This window comes from Triticum urartu, chromosome 5A (assembly GCF_056163025.1).
Source record: "Triticum urartu cultivar PI428250 chromosome 5A, HENAU_Tu73, whole genome shotgun sequence".
Lineage (NCBI taxonomy): Eukaryota > Viridiplantae > Streptophyta > Magnoliopsida > Poales > Poaceae > Triticum > Triticum urartu.
Window position 1 is genome coordinate 22,562,606 of NC_141877.1, and position 7,526 is coordinate 22,570,131.

General features: G+C 45.5%; 1 pseudogene; it reads right to left on the reverse strand.

The window, feature by feature from the left end:
• Positions 1-2,586: 2,586 nt before the first annotated feature.
• Positions 2,587-3,086, reverse strand: LOC125555474 (putative ripening-related protein 7 pseudogene; annotated as a pseudogene).
• Positions 3,087-7,526: the final 4,440 nt, after the last annotated feature.

The window sequence follows — 7,526 nt, forward strand, 5'->3', positions numbered from 1 at the left end:
TACCCAGCATCCTTCATGTCAGTGTCTCCAATGACAACATTTGCGGTCTTGCCGCCTTTCCCAGGATGACGCTTGTCATAGCGATTAGGGCAACTAGGAGCCCAATGATCAGGATCCCCACACACATGACAAGCACCTTTCTTCTTGCCATTCTTCTTTTTAAAGTTCGTGTGTTGCACAGCCTTGTTCTTCCCATCAAACTTTGCTTTTCCATCAAACTTGCCCTGGTTCTTGAATTTGTGGGGCTGGAAGTTCTGCTTCTGTACCACATTGGCACTAGATCCTCCCTCAATACCTCGAGCACGTTTGTCCTTTGCTCTCGCCTTTTCTTCCACATCAAGAGTGCCAATGAGATCCGGGACGGAAAACTCCTGCCTCTTATGCTTCAGCAAGGTAGCAAAGTTCCTCCATGAAGGAGGAAGCTTAGTGATGATATGTCCGGCAACAAACTTGTCCGGTAGCATACAACTGAAGTGCTCAAGTTCTCTAGCAAATGACTGTATCTCATGAGCTTGCTCAACCACGGAGCGCTCTTCAGTCATCCTGTAATCATAGAATTGCTTCATGATGTACAGCTCAGTGCCAGCATCCAAGACCCCAAACTTGGCCTCGAGTGCATCCCACATATTTTTTCATTATCAATTGACGCATAAGCATCAACTATGTTCTCACCAAGAACACTCAAGAGAGCAGCCTTAAACAGAGTATCCATTTTCTGAAAAGCTTGTGCCTGTTGAGCATCAAGCTCTCCTTCAGGTTTGCCGAGAGTGGCGTCATAGCAACTCATGGTTTGAAACCATAAGACTGCTCTCACACGCCACCTCTTATAGTGGATACCCTCAAACATAGGAGGTCTCATGGAAGCAGCAAAACCACTCGGGGTAAATTGCCTATAATAAGGTTTTTGGATTATTGGAAATATAAGCAATTTACCGAATGATTTTATTAACAGAAATACTAGATAAAGCATGACTAATATAGTAGAGATAAAAACAAGTCATGCGTTCTGACAGAGAGAAGGAAAATAGCTTCTGCATATATGAACTGTAGCTAATCATATCTATAGCAGACAGTAGAACTAGTTGCATATATGAGGTAGAACCTAACATATTTAGGGCAAGTACTAGTACGAGAAACTGTGGCAGGATATCTAACAGAAAGAAGAACACATACGAGACAGTAGCAGCAGCAGCACTGGACTTGGGGTCGATGTCCTCGCCAGCCATGTCGTCGAGGAAGAAGTCGTCGGAGTCGGCTCATTCCCGCTACCCGCGGCGCGGCGCGGCGCGGCGCGGCGCGGCACGGTGGGCGGGCGGCGGAGGAGGAGCGCGCGTGGATATCCCTCTTGTTCTCATGCTCGTACAAGTGGGGAAAAAACCTCCCTTATAAGGAGGTCCAACTCCCACTAAACTAGCAATGTGGGACTAAAATTTAATAGTATCCCTTGCCTTGCACAAATGGGCTAAATGGACCTCTAGAATTTATTAGAAATTTCTGAAATAGTTATTGGGCTGCCCAAAATGGACTAAATTCCAGCGTCCACAACCACAGTAATACCAGCTTAATTAAGATATTCATTACTCCGAGCACCACACTCGGCCATATCAGTTGACACGCCGCCCCTGGACCGCTTTCTTCCATGGACTCTCCATCCACATATGTTTCCTGATCCTCCTTGGAGTGTGTCACCTCCATCTTGCCCCGTTTTTTATCCGGCCTGGTTGCTGGGCGCATGGTACCATGGCCAAAGATCCTTCCAGGATCACCTCCACGTCAGCCTTCTCGGTCACATGATGTTTCCCCGGCACTGAATTAGTTGTTTTCATTACCATGTCAGAGTCGCCATAGGATGCTGCAAGGTTGCTTATGTCCCCCGTGCCTGGGGACTTGATCTGCCGTCAGCTTGGTGAAAGGATCGGTATGGCCAATTAGAGGAGGGTGATTAGACGACTAACAAATTTTTTAGTCTCTTGCTATGACGCCTCTGTGTGGACATGATCTGCATCATCAGATCGCCTCCAGTGGCCGCGAGCTTGTGATCGTGATGGCAAACTGCATGAGTTGGAGAATGTTTATACATTTCAAGAATACCCGAAGTGCATATGCATCGATTGATTTTCTACCACGCTTCATCACTTTGTTTACACATTTTGTTTGCGTAAAATGTATATTCACCTTTTAGTAAATGCAATTAAATGACTTATAAAACACAAAAGGATTATCATCTAGTGATTAACAGTACTACCGGCGCAATCGCTTTGCGGTGCATGTTTGCCGACAGTCGGCAAACAGGGCAGCGCGGTCACCCCATTGTCAACTCCTCGAAACATGACTTCTTCCTACTTTATAGTATAAAGCAATACTAAAACAAAAACATGATACAGGGCTGCACGAAGGGAATAGTTTATTTACATTATTATATTCAGCTACATACGTACTCTGCTCCGAAGACGGCCGGGCAAATAGTAACGACGCTGAGACATGAAGGGGCTAAGGCATACCCCAGTTACAAATAGAGACTTGAAAGTTGAAACTTGAAAGCAAATAACTCGATCCACCGATGGACTGACACCATGGATGGATGCATGCATGCATGTTTAAATTTCGCAGTTTGAATTAGGCATCGTCGGGCACGTCGGACCATTTGATGTCCACCTGCCCGACACTGGGGTCAAGACTGTAGTTCTTCCAGATATGCATCGACGCGCCGACCTCGTTGTCGCAGCCGGCGCACTCGTCGACGACCATGGCGCTTATGTGAATGTTGCCTGAGTTGGCGAGGCGGATGAACTTGCCGCACCGGGCCCCGTCGGCGTACCACTCCGACGAGAGCGACACCACGAAGTCATCGTCGCTGTGGAACTGACCGTCGCACGACGCCGGCCCGCCGCCCGTCTCTCCTTGCTGGAAGCCGTTCACCGTCATCGTCGCCGGGACGTTCTGTCGAAGTTCAAACTTGCCTTCCCTAACGGTGGGGCGCCCGGAAACGGCGCACGACACCTGCAGAAAAACTAGAACAATGCCCAAAACCACTGCGACCTTGGTGGTGCCCGCCATGGTGAGTGAGCTCCTCGCTGCTGCTTGCGTTTATCAGCTAGCTTGCCTTGCGTGCTTTGCTTTATCAAGGCTTTATATAGGCTCGAACTGCACAGCCTGCAGACAAAGCGGGGCGTACTTACGGATGTGCCCTCGTGTGTCTCGCCCTCGTGTGTCTCGTCTAAAAATCTCGTCTACGCCTGCTGCCAAAGCAACGCTGCTGTCCAGATGTCACCAATTTCTACAGCTCTATTCCACACAAACTCTATTACATTTGTTTACAGAGGGGTGAGTAGTATATTCACACAACTCTATTCCCCTCTTTCACACTCTTACAACCGGCGCATTTAGTCTGACTAAAAATATTCACGTCCAAAAGCTTGTGCACGCTTCCGTATGTTTATTCGAAGTGTGTGTTTCAATAAAAAAAATGGAAAAACGATGACTATGCAAGTAAGTCACTAAAAATTAGGGTATACGATCTAATGTCCAGTTATGTGACTTGGAAACGAAAACACTAATGTCCACACGTGTGACAACATTGCAACTCGTCCACACGCCTAGATCACCGTCCAGTTAAATTTGCATAAATCTTGATACATCGAGGCAGTTTTCGCGTGCCACATAGGACAAGGCCGATGTGTGGGCGTTGGAGAGGTCGTCCACACGCCTCACAACACGCGGTTGCCAGCTGCGCTGTGTTGGCGAACTAGTTTCTGCCCACACAGCCACCACCTAGTCCACGCACGTGTAGGCGAATTGCTTTTAGCTCACACGACAGTCGTACGTTGTTGGATGACAATTGCAGTTGCGCGTACATGGCAACTAGGCAAACACACACGGCAACTATGATTCGTTTGCTAGACGGCAACTGCAGTTGTGTGTACCTGTCAATCAGATAAACATACATGGCAACTATGATTAACCACACGTGGCAACTAGGTAAACACACATGGCAACTATTGTTTGATCATATGTGGCAAGTAGTTAATCACACACGATAACTATGGTTTGATTACACGCGGCAACTATCATAAATTAGACATGGCAACTATAGTTAACCAAAACAGAGAGAGTTGCCATCTTTTTACAACTATATTTGCCATCTCGGATAACTACATCTGCCATCCCGGATGGCAACTAAATCGTCATCCCGCGGGTATCTAATGTAGTTGCGCCAGGACGTGTGGGCATATTTGCTTCGTTCCACATGCGCAGGGTGGGAATGAGTAGTACTTGTTGGGCGTGTGGCACGAAGTAGTTGCGCCCATACGTGTGGACAATTCTACTGTTCGCCCACACACAACTCGTGTGGACTGCCCCCTGCTCATGCCACACACGATGCGTGGACAAATGCCTATTATACCACATGTGTGGTGGATATCGGCGTCCATTATCTAAGGGTCCGTTTCGTTTGACTTCTAAGCTAACTTCTGCTTTGGAAAGCATAATCTAGAACAAAGGTCGCCTGCTCAGAGTACATTTTTAAAAGCTAGAGATTCATCGTAGTGCATTTTCCACAGCTTAGTAACACCAACTTTCATGGTTGCGAGACCAACTTTTAAGCGAAATTACCCAGATTGCCACTCACTTACCGGTTCGATCCTACTCCCGGCAGCTCCCGCAACAAACATAACCATTTTCTCATTTCCCCCATTGAACGAGCACGAGCAGGGGATAGGGTTTCCCGCCACTAGCCCTCCGCCGCCACGAAGACCTTCCACGCGACCGCCTCATGCGAATGGAATCCTTCACGTGACACCAAAATGACAATTTTGTGCTTCGAGAATTGATACGATCACCACATGATAATTTACTAGATAACATTTATTTTACTTGGCTCACTTTTCTTTCTATGAGGGCTGAAGAAGGAGATAGGGAGACGGCCGGGTTTTCTTTCTTCCCACAAACAAAGAAAGGCCCCAAGGAGTTTAGGGTTTCCCCGCCTCCTGTCGGTGCTGTCACCGATCTGCCTTGTCTCTTATGGCTTTAGATGGTGGCGCGGTGGATCCAGGCCTTTGCGGTGGGATGCTCATGCTACGTTTATACGCATTTCTTTTTTGTCTGTTTAGGATTTGTGTCCTTCTTGGGAAGACGAGGCGACAACGACTCCCTGAAGATAGAATAAGATTCTTCCCGCCTAGCTCCTGTCCAGACAGCATATCTCGTGTTGTTGGAGGGCATGTGAAGGTGTGCCTTCGACGGATCTTGCGGGATTTGATCGGTTCTTATTTTCAATGGATCTCGTCTTCGTTCGTCTACATTCATGTGTCTATAAGTTGGATCCTTTCGATCTACGCTTCTCTTCATTAGCAGTTCTTGTTGTTCTGGTGCGCTGGTCCTTTGAGGCCTTAGCACGATAACTTTCCGAATGTCTACTACAACGAGATTTGCCTACTCCGATTAGGGGGGGGGGGGGGGGGGCAATGACGGTCGTTCCAATGGTTGTAGTCGTCACAAGGTGGCCTCCGGACATGAATGTACTTTTTTTACTTATCGTGTTTTTTGTACAGCCATGATGTTTGATGAATAGATATGATGTTTTTCCTGCAAAAAGAAAGATGATTGGTTGGGCTTTCTTCTTCTTGAAGTTTGTATTAATACATAGTCTGTTGTCTAGGTGCGTCGTTTTAAAGCAAAGAAATGATCAATGCATTTTTTTTCCTTTTCAAAAATAAAAGGCAATTAAATGCATTAGTTTAAGGCTCTCATGGCTTGCAACCAACCTTAGGACCAATCACATAATAAAGGGATTCTCGCCGGCTGATCTACTGGAGGACCATTCAGCTCATGTCAGTGCCTACCTCATAGTTCTCCTTTAAAAAGCAACACTTCTCTAAGAAAACGGCGAATAGCTTATTTGTCATTTTATTTGTTTGTTTCAGAATTATCCAATTCCAATCCGTTCATTATTTGTTGTGTCTCTACATGCTATGGATTTGAATTTGTAGGTCTAGGAAAAGAAGGCACCAGGAATCACAAATGAATCACTATTGTAGATTAGCCCTATGTCGACTGGTTTCCATGTATTTATGGTCACCTTCCCACTAGTGATGTACTTCCACTGATGAGTGTATTGATGCCCATTAGCAGACTTTCACTTGAGGCAAGACGAAGGATCCTTTAGTGGTGGTCTTATGGCTGCCCAGTATAGTAGAGCAGCAACCATATGTTGTTTTTGTTCATTCCATTGATAGCTTCTTTGAACTAGTGGACACACAACTTCCCACCCATTAGAGGAGACTCCATCATGTTGATGGGCATTCTAGTGTCAAGCATGATGTGGTGGGGAGGCATAAGTTGGTGTTTCCCCATGATTAGAATAAGAGGCAAGGCATGAAAAGGATGAATAATATGTTTTTGAATTTATGAATGATGTTATACATGACACAAAGAACAATTGGGTTCAAATTGTGCATAACGATACACCACATGCTCATGCGCACACATACACACATAATGTCTTCAAAACTATTTTAAATGATATCATGCTTTACTAAGTACCATACGTACGCTACTGTGAAAAAATAGTGGCCAAAATGACATTTGAAAGGCCGTATCACATCATGATCTTAATGTCTTGAAAATTCTACTTCTATTGGTTTGTGGGTGTAATTGTTGTGTGGGTATAGAAGGGTTGTTTGATTTTATTTACTCTAATAATAAAAAACTGAATAATCATATCACTATTTTAATTCCAAAAAATCGGGGTGACTCATTTCTTCTCATCGTTTTGTTCTTGAAGTATGCATCGCGAGCTTTTATCCATTCGATCCAGAGATTGATTCAGAGCATTTAGACACCACAAGTGTTGCATGATTCGGAGGGACAGGAAACGCCTAAGCTTAGAGCGTCAGTACCAAATTCATCAGACAAATGAGAGCATCTGTTTTGGCAAGTGCGGTCCTGCTAACAGCCCAAGTGCCGAAAATCATAGCCCATGGAAAATCACATGCCCACGATCGTCAAGTTTAACCGTCTCTGTCCACCTCAATGTACTACTGGACCGCTGACTCATCTGCCAGACCATGAAATGTCTGGCAACCTTTGCGGGTGAGTCTAGTCCAAGGGTTGCGAAACAAACATCTAAAGGAAGTAATCGATCTCACCAAGACACAAAACTACAGAAACTAAAATGGCATAGAGGAATAGAGGAGTAGTGTGCTCTATATTAATGAATCTTGTCAACTATATGTACAATGGTTATCTCCTCTTTATATAGGCCAAATGTAGTGAGGAAATGCTAATTAACACTAAAGTAGAGGGACTTAGTCCATTAGATAAGTGTAAGGTGGGTGAGGTCAGACCTCACAGCAAGATCACTTGGTTGTCTTGACGTTCGGGCAAGATAGTCCTGAGCACGGAACACGTCCATCAAAAGATGAACAAGAGTCACTAGATGCTTTCAAAAATACATCTGACCCACCTCTTCCCTGCCCTAGAGCTGTTGCATGTGCCATAGCTTAGCATCACCGATGGCACCTTGCAGC